Source organism: Leptosomus discolor, chromosome 7 (genome assembly GCF_034619465.1).
Source record: "Leptosomus discolor isolate bLepDis1 chromosome 7, bLepDis1.hap2, whole genome shotgun sequence".
Lineage (NCBI taxonomy): Eukaryota > Metazoa > Chordata > Aves > Leptosomiformes > Leptosomidae > Leptosomus > Leptosomus discolor.
This window is the reverse complement of record NC_141397.1, coordinates 48770619-48785302: the sequence shown is the minus strand read 5'-3', so window position 1 is coordinate 48785302 and position 14684 is coordinate 48770619.

Below are 14684 nucleotides of genomic sequence, written 5' to 3'. Positions count from 1 at the left end.
CTCCCATCTCTGAGAGATGAGCCCAGAGATCTCTGAGCCCAACAGAGAGATCGAGAAGGTGTTAAAGCATAAGAGCCCTTTTATTTTCCTAAGAAAGAAGTACTCAGCGTGGTTCTCGAAGAACAGAGAAGTCTGCAAATAGCTCTCTCTGAAATTACAAATGCTTTCCCTAGAATTTCTTTGTCCAATAAGACAGCATCATATTTTTCTTCACATAAATCTGTATGTTTTCTAAAAAAAAGGAATTGAGCAACAGTAACTGCTGCAGCATTAAGGTGCTCTGTGGTAACAACAGAAACATTAAAGACAACAACAAAACTTTTCCTTGGTTAAAAAAATAAAAGTCTTTCAAATTGTATTTTGCTGAATTACACACATTCTGTTTGAAAGCGAAAAGCTCTCAAAACATTCAGGGAAACCAGAAAAAGAAAACCACCAAATTTGTGTAGGTTTGTATTTCATTAAACTTTGTCTCAACCCCAAGTGTAGGATAGGGGACAAATTGGAACAATACCTTATTGTGGAAGTCTGCTGTCACGAGTAACGTCCCTGACCGCGTGTGATTTGTGTAGGTTGCTCCTGAACACAGCTCAGCTTTACTGCAACAGGCCTGTCCTTCGCCTGCCTGAAGAACAGCGTGTCTTTGCTCTTGGGGTCCTACTTAATACCGAATTCCTATTCCGTTGCTCCTACTATAGATCACTTGAAAGGCGCAAAAGCCTAACATCACTGGGATGGTCTCCTTGCTGAAACCACTGTTCAAGGATAACAAAACACAAGAAACGGTTGCGATGTATTTCACAGGACAAACGGTACTTCTCATCTGGCACAATGGTTAACATAAGTTTAACATAAGTTTGTCATACTGAAAAACAAAACCCAGAATTTGTTGAAGGATTTGTATTCCTGCCTACTGGTTCTTCCAGCTGCCTCCTGGAAACCGATTGCAGGCTTGATTTTGTTACATTTCCAGAATCCCTCATCAGTCACTCAGAGAACTCACAGATCCACAAACCGTAACTGAAAGCCACTGTCCCAGGCATAGCTGAGCAGGATGTGCCATAAAAGCCTGCAACAATGAGATGCCATCAAAAGGAAGACATCCTGGCAAACAGAAGGGTTCGTGTTCTTCCAGCATAAGGCAGCAAACAGTTACAAAATGGCAAAATTATCTAAGCACCATTGTTTTACAATACACGAAACCACAAAACCAATACTCTCCTTTGGTTCAAATGACCTGTGCTAACCCAAGTTTTCATCATCTTGACATTAAAGTCCAGGATATGCAGCAATGACAGTATATAAATATTACATTTAATTAATCTATCACCATTAACTGAATGTTATTTTCCAAATATTAAATTACAAAAATCCCGTTTAATACCATATTATGTAAAAAGCAGCAGACTACGTTTTTACAGCAGCTGCTGGCATAAGCAAGATAGTTATTTTTAATAAATAAGCACAACAAGGACCTAAATTTCTTGGCACATTTAGGAGTTAAAAAACATTTCAAATGAGTAAACCACATGGACGACTAGAAAACATCCTAGCATATACCTGTGTACAATTTAAGCCTCCAGCTTTCCGGAATGAAATTAAATGCCATTCAGAGCCCTCAGAAACAGCACTAGGTGAGGGCATGGACAAGAACAAGTTACTGCAAGGTAAGGAAGGGTGTGAACTCACTACAGATGGCTCACACACTGTAATTGCCCATGATGCACCCCACAGAAAGCTTCTCTGTGGTAAAGGTGAGGCTTTTTTTTTTTTTTTAAGGAAAAAAGAGATAAAGTGGAGCTTCCACAGCTAGCAGCATGTTCTAAGGCCACGCCTTGGTTAAGGACCAGAAAAACAGATGTTTGCATGTTCACGTATTTTGTTAAGAGCCAGTTTTTGTGCTTTAAATCTACTGTTGCGGGATGGCAGCTTATGACCAGAACAGCTGTATCGCTCTCAAAAAACAACATCCCTCTCTTTAGGGTACATCTCGTATTTGCCAAGTTCCCGTATGTGCCTCTGTCTGTTTCGTTCCCGCTGCAGCGACACAGGAACGCCTGCTCACCAGCTCAGCCTGCTCTTAAACGAGAGCTCTTGCGCACCTCAGGGAACGCCAGCTCGCCGGCACCGCTGCCCTCCGGCCCCCGCGAGGCCCAGCGCCGTGCGCCCCGGGCACACGCACTGTGACACCGCACTCGACGGCGTCGCAGCCTGCAGACCCAGAGCAGGACAGCCGTGCCGTGCCCCGAACACATGGTGCGAGGTCACGCCACCTGCCACTGCCCCAGCGCTTCCAAGGCTGGTTTTGCGCTCAGTTCCCAGAAAGCCAAGTCACACCTGAGGTTTCACACCTGCGGTGCCCCCCAGCCACACGTATGGGCACATCTTCCCCGCGCCTGCAGAGAGCAAGGCCGAAACGCGCCCACCGCCCGGAGCCACCGGCTGGCCCCTTCTCCTCTTCACAGCCCTGCCAGACGCACACGGGCTTCGACGTGCTCAGCCCCTCCACGTGGCTGAAGTCGCTCGTTCTCCAAGACCTGCCGTGCCGGCGCTCAGCTCCGCTACCACCGGGCAGCCCGCGCTGGCCGCAGCGGGCGCAGCTCTGCGCTCCCACCCTTCCCGAGGCGCCGGCCCGGCGAGGGCAGCCGGCCCTCCTCCCCCAGGCCGGGACCAGCTCCCCGCCGGCCTGCCCCCGCCCCGCTGCCTGCGCCGCCTCCGTCCCTCCCGCCCCGCGGCGGGCGCCTCTGGGAGTTCCCGCTCCCGCGGGTATCGGCGGCTGCGCGCGCCGGCGCCGCCCGCCACCAGCCCTGAGGCGCGCGGGCCGCACCGAGCGTAGCCCCAACGCCGCCGCGCGGCCCCGGGCGCTGCTGTCCAAAACGCGCCGAAAGGAGCCGGCGGCGGGGCCCCGCGTCTCCGCCAGTCTGCCCGCGCGGAGCCGGCGCTCCGCGGGGTTTGAACCAGAGGGCGAACAAAAGCTGGACCGACCCCTCCGTAAACACCCCTGGGTTTTGAAGGGTTTGGGGCTGGAAACGCCCCGTCACCCAGCGGAACCTCTAGAACCCGGCGGTTGGCGGCTGCCCGCGGTACAAGACGCTAGTCCCCGCGCCATGCGTTAACGACGAGCGGACCCGGGCGCCCTCGGCTGGCGCCGGCCGGGGCGGAGAAGCCCCTTCCCCCGGTGCTGCCCGCCCGGGCTCAGCAGCGACCCCGAAGTACTGGCGCCTTCGGGCGGCCCGGCCCGCCCGCCATGTCCGCGCTCGAAACGAGCCCCGCCACGAGCCTCCGGTTTAGGGCTGCTCTAGGAAATGCCGCCGTTTGAAGCGTGCTGTAGGCCAGCAGTGTTCAGCTGCAAGAATGTGAGACTCTGGTTTTACCAAAAACTAATTCAAGAAAAAGCGGCCCAACCCCAACAGTTCCCGACCGATGCGTTAACGTATTCTGCTTCTAAAGCCCTCCACAGCAGTGCCTGGGGCTTCTCCAGCCGCCAGTCCTCGCACAGACTCCTCGGCTGGGTTTAGGAAATTCAAGGAGCCACTCCCACAGAAAAGGGCCTCTCACCATGAGGAACAAAGACTGCTACTTCACAACTCTGAACAGACAATCAAAGTAATGTAGAATAATCACGACAGGGAGAATACATTCATATGAAGTGTATGAAATCTATCGGGTGTTAACTGCGGAAAAAAAAAAAAAGTGATTCAGCTAAGCACTTAGATCTAAACCGTAACAGTTTTAAACAGATTGGAGAGTTAAAATATAGAAACAGCTCTGGAGAATCTGCAGACAAAAACTTCAAGATGGAAAACGATCCAGTGCTTGCAAAATTCTGAGGGAGAAGTCTTTTCTTTTTTTTTTTTTAAATTATCTTAACACTAAGATAACATTTTCACATTACCATAACAAAGTAATTAAATCTTATTAGTAGTAAATCAACCAAATTGTAGAAGAAGCTGCAATACCTATTGCTCATAAGATAACTTTGTAAGATGTAAATTAATACAGCTGTTTGTTTGCTGTTTGCAGTCAGGCTAGCCATTCTGATGTAAGCCCAGGGAAAGCCCAGGATTTTTATTGTTATTATTACTTTCAAACCTTCTCACCTTTGATGTTTTCTCATCATCTCATTAGCACGACTAAGCCCAGCTGGAAACATCCTAGGCTTACAAACTTTATTGATGTACGGCCAAGCTTCTACCTACAGTTTTCTGACTTCAGGCAACAAATTAAGACAATTAAATTAAGATTGAATGTGATAGGTCTATTCTGTCTAGGGCCCATCGCCAAATGACTGAGTCAACTGCATCAGAGCATTTATCAGATCAGTATTTCTTGGCCTTTGAGCAGCAAATGAGGGGCAGAAGCACTGACAGACACCTGATGTCACGTTTGTACATTCGCTGAGGACCCTCTAGCCCATGTAACTGTACGATTGTGTGTGTGTTCCCGAAATGACTGGTATTAAGCCATCTATTTAAAGACAGGAAATGTGTGACTGGCACAATAACAAATGAATATACCACCAGAGATGCAACAATTCTGGGAAATAAAGCAGTACCAGTTGCAGAAGATTTTTCATAAATTACTCCAGAGTCCAAAGAATTCTTGCCAGACTCAGACACAGGTCTCATTAATTCATCTCACAGAGGACTACTTCTGTTTCAAACCTTTGGAAAAATGCAATCCATCGAGTGGTATATTTTGTGACTAATAAACTGTTCACGGTTTAAACAAATGTACTGCACTGAAAAATAATTGCAGCCAAATATACCCCACTCTGATTGCTACTGGATATAATCCCTGAAACTGGGAGCTTTTTTCTTGTTTCAATTCAACTAGTTAAACTTGTGTTAGAAAAAAGAAAATATGAAAGTATCAGTAGCAAGAAGAAAAAAATAATACAGACGATTGCCCTTACCAGTGGTCAGACTCTTGAAAGATACAAAACCTGAAGGGAAGCGGCCCATGCGCTGTTCTCCATGCTGCCCAACGTAGTGAAGAAGTACAAGGGCACAGACACAGCCACAGAGTGGGCCAACAGGCAGTTGGGTCTGAATGCACACTGATGAGCCTTTGGAGGTGATACTACCTATTTCCAGAATTTTTTTTCCTTCTCCATTTACACGTTTTTGTAACTCTGTGTAGAAGGTAAAATGCTCCATAAAACTGGATGCCTAGGCATGTGTTCCCCCTCCGTGCTGAAGCCAGGAAACAGTGCTTCAAAAGAGCGAGAACACGAGCACCGTGCTCTGCTCAGTGCTCCACAGGGCGCAGCGGCGTAAAACTGAACAGGCTGCTCCCACGCGCAGAAACTATGAAGACTTTTGCACTTATCTCCACAAACTCCCACTGGTCATCACTAGTCACCAGCGACAGTTCAGTCATGGAAGAGCTGTCACAGATTCTTAACTTTACATCATTTTCCCTGTGCTATGTATGTTTGTTCTTAAGAGAAGCTTGGTAAGCAGGAAAATACAGAATACACCTTTGCGGTCCAGAACGAGTTAAGGAGCCTTGTGCCTGAGCTCCCTGCAGACAAGAACAATGTGAAACCTCTGACGAGCCGGGCAGGCGACTGGCTCAGCAGATAGCAGGAACATGAACTCAAGGGGCAAAGACATTTCAGTGGCTGATTACAACAGCCGTTCATGTCCTAGGGAGATTTCAGAGAGCTCTCTTGTCGTGTTTTAAGTCGTGGCTGCATTTCTGTTTGTCAGAGTGCATTTGCTAGTTGCACTGCTGAGTTTTTATATGCAAGTCAGCCTACAGCAGTTTCCAGTAATGGCATCTTATGCAATTTTTGACCTACTTTAACGCATTGGGGCACTTGGAAACACGAGATCCACTGCAGCAGCTTTCTGCTTGACTGTGTTACACTGCAGCAGGAAGCAAGTCTTTAGACAAATACACTGATCCACTAAAATACAGGTGACAAATTAAAACAGACTTTAATTTTCAAGGTATTTGTCAAACCATTAGGAGCGTCCAGATCAATCATGATACCTATTATTTTCAGCTACAGACTGTACGTGTTATTTCAAAAGTATCAAATGGTCAAAAATCAGTAAGCTGTTACATATACACTGAGCTGTGTGCTCTTTCTCAATCTTTCTAGGCTGCAGTGTCTTGAAGAACACCTCAAATCAGCGCTTGCATGTGTTACAATAAAACACTACAGGGTTAGTGATACATACATTTTGCCCTATCAGACGGGATGCTGGACAAGAAAGCTGTCATCTTCTAGATATCTCCCCGAACTCTAGCAATAAGCAGAAGGTCTTTGAGGAACTAAAGGTTTTATCAAAGAGGATCTTTGATACTCTTCTATTATCTATTCCACTACCAAATGTGAACAGCTAAGGAGCTAATCACAACTACTAAAGGAGAGATAGCAAATAAAGGTATTCCCACTATTAATCAAACTAATCTTTGAACAGGAGGGGTAGTAACAAGAAAAAAATTGCAATTCTCTTCATCTTGAGAAGGGACAGTCCCCGCACCATGAGAAACAGGACTGTTTAAAAGTTACAAGACACATTCCACATGTGTGTACATTTCAAATTTGTAATCTGATTAAGGTGACTGACCACAGTTATTTGAGTGGGTCCACGGACACCTGCCACTGCAAACTACGTTAAAGTTCAAGATCTACAGAGCACTGGGTTTTTTTCAGAACAATCCTGGAAAGGTTTTTGTTTTTTTTTTTTTGTCCTCCCCCGGTTCTGTTATTAAGACATCAGGAAAGTTTTAAGCACAGCTGAAGCAAACACAATATGCACCATCATCTGGCTTGTACATGTGTGTATTCTATGTCACTGCTCACAACAACTCCCTATTCTGACCTAATGGTTTTATCACCTCCTGTATCTTCTTTGGTCATTCTATATCTTGCATTAACGGAATAATGCTCTTTCACCTTAAAAATCTATAGACACTTAGCTACAATTTTGACATTAAAATCTCATGTACTTGACACTATACAAGCTTGATAACTGACTACTAATTTAACCTTCTAGAACTTTTCTCATGCAGACAAAATAATTAAGTCCAAACGACATCCAGTTATCACTCTTGCCCTGCCATTCCAGTATAATTTGTACCTCCCTACCACAGTGCCCCTAATGATCTCTCTTTTACTATTTTTCTGAAATCCCTCGGCTTTTATGTGAGGGTATTATATTGCAGGTAAACTACAAGCATTTTGGTATACTCTTGATTTGGGGTCAATTACTTCTCTGTCACATTAAAGGGGTTTTGTGTAATGAAGGTTGTTCTTCACTGTTCTGGTTTTATATCCTTTAAGGTAATTAATAAAATTAAGAGGTGTTTCAGACTTCACCTGTAGGTTAATGCCTCACCTTGAACCTCAGTGCAAACCCTTCTATGCCTATCAGCTTCACTCATCTTCCCTTTGAAAATTGTTTAAGTGACAGAAGTCTAGATCCGTTCTGTTCTAGCTGGAATTTACAGTGGGAAAATATATTCTTTTTTTGCTGTAAGCTGTCCCCAGTTTTCCTAAATTTAATCTCTTTTTTTCTATATCATTTTCTAAACTGGTACATTACACGAAAGGGCTACTAAAGGGGATAGTATTTGATCATACAGCTCTCTAAAAAAAAACCCAAACGCAACAGATAATATTTTACCTCTTTAACTTTTCTCTTATCCATAATGCTGTTGCTTTACGTGTAATTCACTTCAGACCTTGCCAACAATCTCTTAATAGATTCAAGAAGGTTCCTTATACCCAACGAGGAAGTGACTATACAATCCACAGAAGCATTACAAACCTTTCCTGTCCCGTGCCTGACACCCCCCCCAGTTCCCAACCAGTCCACATCACATCCTCCTTTTCTTAACAGCTATTGTGTTCCCTTTGGCAAAAAAGTCTCCTCAACCCACAAGCATATAGAGCTACCAATCTAGACTGAGGGAACTACCTACAGGAACATTTCCCGTCTTTCAAAACTACATTCTCGGGCTACATCACATCCTTTCTCTTCCATAGCAGAAGGGCTGTAAGCCTGAAGATAAGACTGCGCTACAACGAACCTGCAAGTCTTGTCAACATGAGTGCAGACTCCTCCAGTTCAAGCTGCACAGCTGGCTTCAGGAGAGAGTACTTGCTCTCAGCAAGCAATCCATGCACCATCTACTGAAAAGACATATAGATATATAAAACATGAAGTAATTAAGACACTCCCAACCACCTGGAGATATTTCTCTGACTTCAGCTTTACTTTTTCAGAAGTGGATTATTTTCTTCTGTTTTCTTACAAAGTCAATAATCAGGTTCAGGTGAAGAATCTCATTTCACTTTCTTTAGCAGTTAAAATTCTCTGTACTTTATTTGCTCACTGTCCAGGGCTTTAGTTACTTGAAATGCTGAGGGTGGGGAACCAGGAGAAAAGTCTTAGAAAGCTCCTAACTTTACAGCTGTGGCTATAAGTTGGCCTTAAGTGAATAGCTCAATGAATTATCAAGCAGTTTCTAGTAGGGGTACAAGACAAAATAATGAGCTGCTACTATACCTGCCACTTCAAATGAAGGCAGAGCCACTCGTGTAACTTTCTGAAGAGTAGATTAAGAGTTGTATCCTTATCTGTGGATTTGTTTTAGACTAACATTTAAACCACTCAGGCTGAAATGTACTACCACTTCTAAGTAGTGTTTAAATTAAGCAATTTCTAAACATGAATAGATTTAGAGGAACTTAAGGAATTACAGATGCTGTACTAATTCTATGCTAACCTCTCCCTAAACTTAAAAGGAAGAAGAAGCAAAAAGAAGTCTGGAGTTAACCAAAAACCATTGCTTACACTAAAACTCATCCAAGCTCTGATGCATTATGCTTTTTCTCATACACAAGAACACTTAAAATGTTGAGACAACTTGGTACTAAGTAATAGCAATTAAAATATTTAAAGTGTTAAGTAAGTGCATCTGTCCCATTTGTAATTAGGAGCGAAGTGGCAGTTTCTGAAGTTAGAACCTAGAGCCACAGCAGGCTGAAGAAAGACCTTGTTAGGGACAATAAACCCTGGAGGAGTTATCACTGTAGGGGCTCTCTTGTCAGAAAAATAGAAACAGCATTAATATGCTCACAAGTCACATAATATTTTGGTACTGGAAGGACACATTTTTATTCCATACAACTGTAAAGCAAATTGAAAAGATTATAATCCTATCTTACCCATAATTTACACACAGAGCTAAGCATACTTTCTAAAATAAAATATGGGATTACAATTTTTGCTTCAAATACATTGATACCTGTCAGCCCTTTTAAGGAATTGTTGCCAAATCCAGATCAAAGTCTTAACAATTCCCTTCAGTTAATGCAAAATCAAAGTAAGGCACTGCTTCCACAACTATACGCAATACTCACTGTTCAGAGTTGCACCACATAAAAAGATTTAAGCGCATGCTAGCGAACATAACTTTGAAATTTCCTTTATTGGCTTCTTTAGGTGTTTGCCTGAGATTTAAAGAGACAAAAAAGTCTTACTTTTAGTCATGAATTATTAGAGCTATTTGATCCAAATAAACTACAGCGACATACAAGCTTCTGATAACCCTCACGTTGCACTGATTTTACATTAAAAACCACAGTCACCAAATTAACTGCAATAAATTGAATTTTTGGCTTAGCTTTTTTCTGATTTTCTTCCCTCCCACTTAGATAGCAAGAAAAACTGTAGAAAGTGTCCTATAGAGAAACTCACTCTGATCTTTTGTATTAAAAAGCTTCTTCTAACAAGACAATGACAGTTACTGTATGTAACTGAAGGGCAACCAAGACTACTGTAAAATCAAGCCTCTATGATGGAATCTTTGTCCACAGCAACACTGAATTCATAGTCAGGTAACTTCTAAGGTAAAAGAGCGCTCACATTTTTGGTGTGTAGCCCAACACCTGTAACCAAACAAGCACCAGGACAAAGATTCAGCATGTGAAACAGCTGAGGTTAAAAGTTACTTCCAACTATTTATTCCCCCAGCATAGCTAATACAAGTAAAGCTTCCAATACAGAAGGAATATGCTTCAAAAGGAAACAAAGGAAACCTCACATACATTCTTTATTCTTATCTAAAAGAAAATACCAAACCAGAACAACAACTCAGTATTGATGTAGAGGGTGGGCTGAACTAAATAAAATAATTACATTCTGCCAGTGTACAGCACGGGTAGAAAAGCACAATGGCCTCATACCATTTCCAAGTTTGCAGCATCTTCTAGCAAAGGGAGACCAGAGTTCTGCCTGTTGTAGGTGAAGTTTCTTCTGCTCTCAGAGCTAGATCTGATCTACAGGCAAAGCTGAACAGTTGCTTCTGAACACATTTATGCCTTGAATAGTCTACTAATACAATGCCAAAAAACCCCTCTCTCTAAATTTAAATTTTTCATGGAAGATGGTATTAGCAGAATGGTTTATTCTATAAGAGGAAAAATACTAGTTTTCAGCTATTCTGTCTATGAACATGTTAACATAAATTCATTAGAAGGCTTCAGTAATTTGACAGTAGATTTAGCATGAATGCCGACGTCTTTCAACAAAGTGCCTAACTAGCAAGAAGATGAACGTTTCTGTAGCAGGGAAGTCAAAGCTCTGAATGATTGCAAAAAGATAAGACTGAAGCTTCAAGCACTTTAAGGTTTGGAAATCCATACCCAGACCTACCCCATACTCTTCGTATCTAAATCCAGTATTTTTCAGTTATGCCTTAAATTATAAAATTAAGATGCTTTTCTCCATCACAGAAGACCTATCTCATTTGCTAAGACCAAATTGTACTCTACGAATGTTTAAATATGCAAAACTTCATGTTGTTTCAAACTCCATTTGACTCATATAATCCAAATGTTAAGATGAATAAGCTTCACAGAGAGGCAGAAAAAATCTGGAAATAGGGAAAATCCAGCCTCATCAGCGAAGTGCTAGGTTCATGAGAACACTGCATTTAAAACATAGTAGGAAATCAGTCAGCAGGGCTTGGTGCAGAGAATCATAGATTCATAATCACAGAATGGTTTGGGTTGGAAGGGACCTCAAAGATCATCTAGTTCCAACCCCCCTGCCATGGCAGGACACCTCCCACTAGGCTCCATCCAGCCTGGCCTTGAACACTGCCAGGGATGGAGCATCCACAGCTTCCTTAGGCAGCCTGTTCCAGTGTCTCACCACCCTCAGGATGAAGAACTTCTTCCTTGTATCTAGTCTAAACCTGCCTTCTCCCAGCTTCCAACCATTACCCCTCATCCTGTCACTGCAGGTCCTTGTAAAAAATCCCTCCCCAGCCTTCTTGCAGGCCCCCTTCAGGTACTGGAAGGCCGCTGTAAGGTCTCCCCAGAGCCTTCTCTTTTCTGGGCTCAACAAGCCCAGCTCTCTGTCTGTCCTCATAGGAAAGGTGTTCCAACCCTCTGACCATCTTGGTAGCCCTCCTCTGGACCCGCTCCAATAGCTCCATGTCTGTCTTGTGTTGGGGGCTCCAGAGCTGAACGCAGTGTTCCAGGTGGGGTCTCACCAGGGCAAAGAGGCAGAATCACCTCCCTCGCCCTGCTGGCCGCACTTCTCTTGATGCCGCCCAGGGTACGGTTGGCTTTCTGGGCTGCGAGCGCACACTGCTGGCTCGTGTTTGTCCTACTATCCACCAACACACCCAAGTCCTTCTCTGCAGGGCTGCTCTCAATCCACTCATCGCCCAGCCTGTATCTGTGCTTGGGATTGCCAAGGACCTTGCACTTGGCCTTGTTGAACTTCATGAGGTTGGCCTGGGCCCACCTCTCCAGCCTGTCAAGGTCCCTCTGGATGGCATCCCTTCTCTCCAGTGTGTTGATCTCACCACACAACTGGGTGGTGGTGTCAAACTTGCTGAGGGTGCACTCAATGCCACTGTCCGTGTCACCAATAAAGATGTTAAATAGCACCAGTCCCAGTACCGATCCCTGAGGAACGCTGCTTGTCACTGGTCTCCACTCAGACATCAAGCCATTGATCACAACTCTTTTGAGTGCAACCTTCCAGCCAATTCCTTATCCACCAAGTGGTCCATCCATCAAGTCCATGTCTTTCCAATTTGGAGACCGGGATGTTGCGCGGGACAGTGTCGAAGGCTTTGCACAAGTCCAGGTAGATGACATCAGTTGCTCTTCCCTTGTCAACTGATGCTGTAACTCCATCATAAAAGGCCACCAGGTTGATCTGGCAGGATTTTCCCTTGGTGAAGCCATGTCCACATCCACAAACCAATCACCTCCACATTTTCCATGTGCCATAGCAGAGCCTCCAGGAGGATCTGCTCCATGATCTTGCGAGGCACAGAGGTAAGACTGACTGGCCTGTAGTTGCCTAGGTCTTCCTTTTTTCCGTTTTTGAAAATGGGGGTGATGTTTCCCCTTTTCCAGTCAGTGAGCACTTCACCAAACTGCCATGACTTCTCAAGTATGATGGAAAGTGGCCTAGCAACTTGGACATACTTTTCCTTTCCAGACCTCCTACTGAGAGAGGGAAAGGGCGCAGGGAATTAAAAAACCAAAACCCAACATCCCCCAACTCTTGTCTTTGTCTCTTATACCAATTTACAACTCCTTTAGTCTACAGCTCTTCCTTCATTTGCATCCAAATTTGTTCTTTTTCTCTCTACTGCTTGGGAACTACTAAAGATGACATTTCAGTACAAAAGGAAAGGCTGCTTTCATTACTACTGGCCCAGAAGCAGCACCATCCCCAGCAGGAAATAACTGCAGTGCTGAATGGCATCTGTCCTCAAGGGATCATCTTATCTACTGCATGATGAATGTAAATAAAACCTTCAGCTAATTTTGTCTCTTAACAATCTTCAGCTTCCCCTTTAACCCTGCGTATGTATGTTCATGTGTGCGGTGGCAGAGGGATTGAGAGTGGGTATGGCAAAGAGAAGAAAGTACCTCAACTGAATTGGGCATAAGTAGGTTTTCATGGTGGTATGAAACAGCACCTGCAACAACCGACAACTTCACAGCATTCAAAAGTCCTTGTTCCAGACCTGAAGGCACTAAAAGTTACCCAATAAGACAAATAGGTATTTACCAGTATAAATAAAAGTTAAACATTTCAGGTTTCTGGCAACAAGGTAGTAAATTTAAATCTTTAATCATAATTTAAAATTAAGTCCAAGGAACCTTTACTGTAAATTTCATGTGAAGAAAATCAGTAATTTTATCATGTACTAATAGTCAATACACCTGTTTATAAATAATGCTCAAATTCTTAAGACACAGAAAGAAAAATCAGGAAATAGGTCAATTTAATTAAATAGTTTAAGACTAGACTCATTACCTATGTACATTTTACATGATAATTTTGATAGCTGAACAGTTTCAAAAGTTTTTTTCTTCTCCCCCTCCCCCAAATGATCACCCTTATGTCATTAAAGTTAAAAAAAAAACCAAAAAACAACACTTCTACAATATCTAGGGAGAACAGGAGTTTATTGAGTTCTACCTGTCTGAAAAGTGCTGGTGAAGAGTTGCCATTTCATGCTTTGTCTATATAGGTAAGTCGAAAGAGAAATTGTTGCAAAAATCAGCTCATTTGAAAACTGAGTGTTTCTCCAGAACTTCTTACCATTCCTAAGTGAACACAAATGTCAAATTTTTTTTACATTAAGGTAGTCCTTTTCATTTCCAGATGCAACATCTACACTTTTAAGTTCCCTCACGACTATTAAAATATTTTCAAGCAGTATTAATATACAGAGAAGCAACTAGTCGTATCTTCAGGAGCCCAGGTATCCCAGCTCTAAAAGTGCATGATTTAAAACGTTAGTAATGGAATATTTTGAAAGAACATTCTTATTCAGTATTAATGCATGCTATTATTACAAAAGTACCCATTGCATATTGTAGGAACAACAATTTTTCTTTTGTAGACAACAAAAAAGCATGCTGAATGGTATCAGATCACTATAAATCTATTTTTCATGAAGTTCAAGACACTGTTCAAGTCCCATTAAGAGCAGCTGCCTCCAACTGTGCACCAGTGTAAGCTTCCACAGGTTGTAAAAAAGTTTTGCACTGATATTGCTTAGACTGGCCTCAAACATTTTCAAAGCAGGGCATTAAGACTGGATCTTGAATTTTAGTAATCATTAATCTAATTTGTTTAAATAAAATATTAAAAACCACTATAAGAATTGGGCATAAAAGCACATTAAGTAACAAATTTACGCCTAACTAGCAGAACATATGGGTATTTACACAAATGCTGATTTGCTGTGGTCTTTAATATTGAGAAGACACCAGAATGTGGACCATGTACTCAAAAAAACCCAAGACCAGAACAAACAAAAACCCTGGGGAAGAGTAATATAAATCCCATGTCAGCACAACTGCGGAAGTTATAACCAATGGGTCAACTTGGTTTAATGTGAGGTACAGTCACAAATAAACCAGTCTATTTGTAGTAATTTTAGCAACTGGATTAATAAAAATATTTAACTTAAACTGCAAGTAATCCACTCCAAGTCAATAGGATATTTCTATAAAGCAGTTGATGACACCGATTTTCTAAATGGATGATGAGGAAATACACAGAAAACATGATGAAAGAGCAGACAAAGACATAAAGCATGTTAAAATGATGCAACAAAACAACAGTATATAAATTAAACAGGAATGTTTAATCAAGACAATCCTTTTTTTCTTT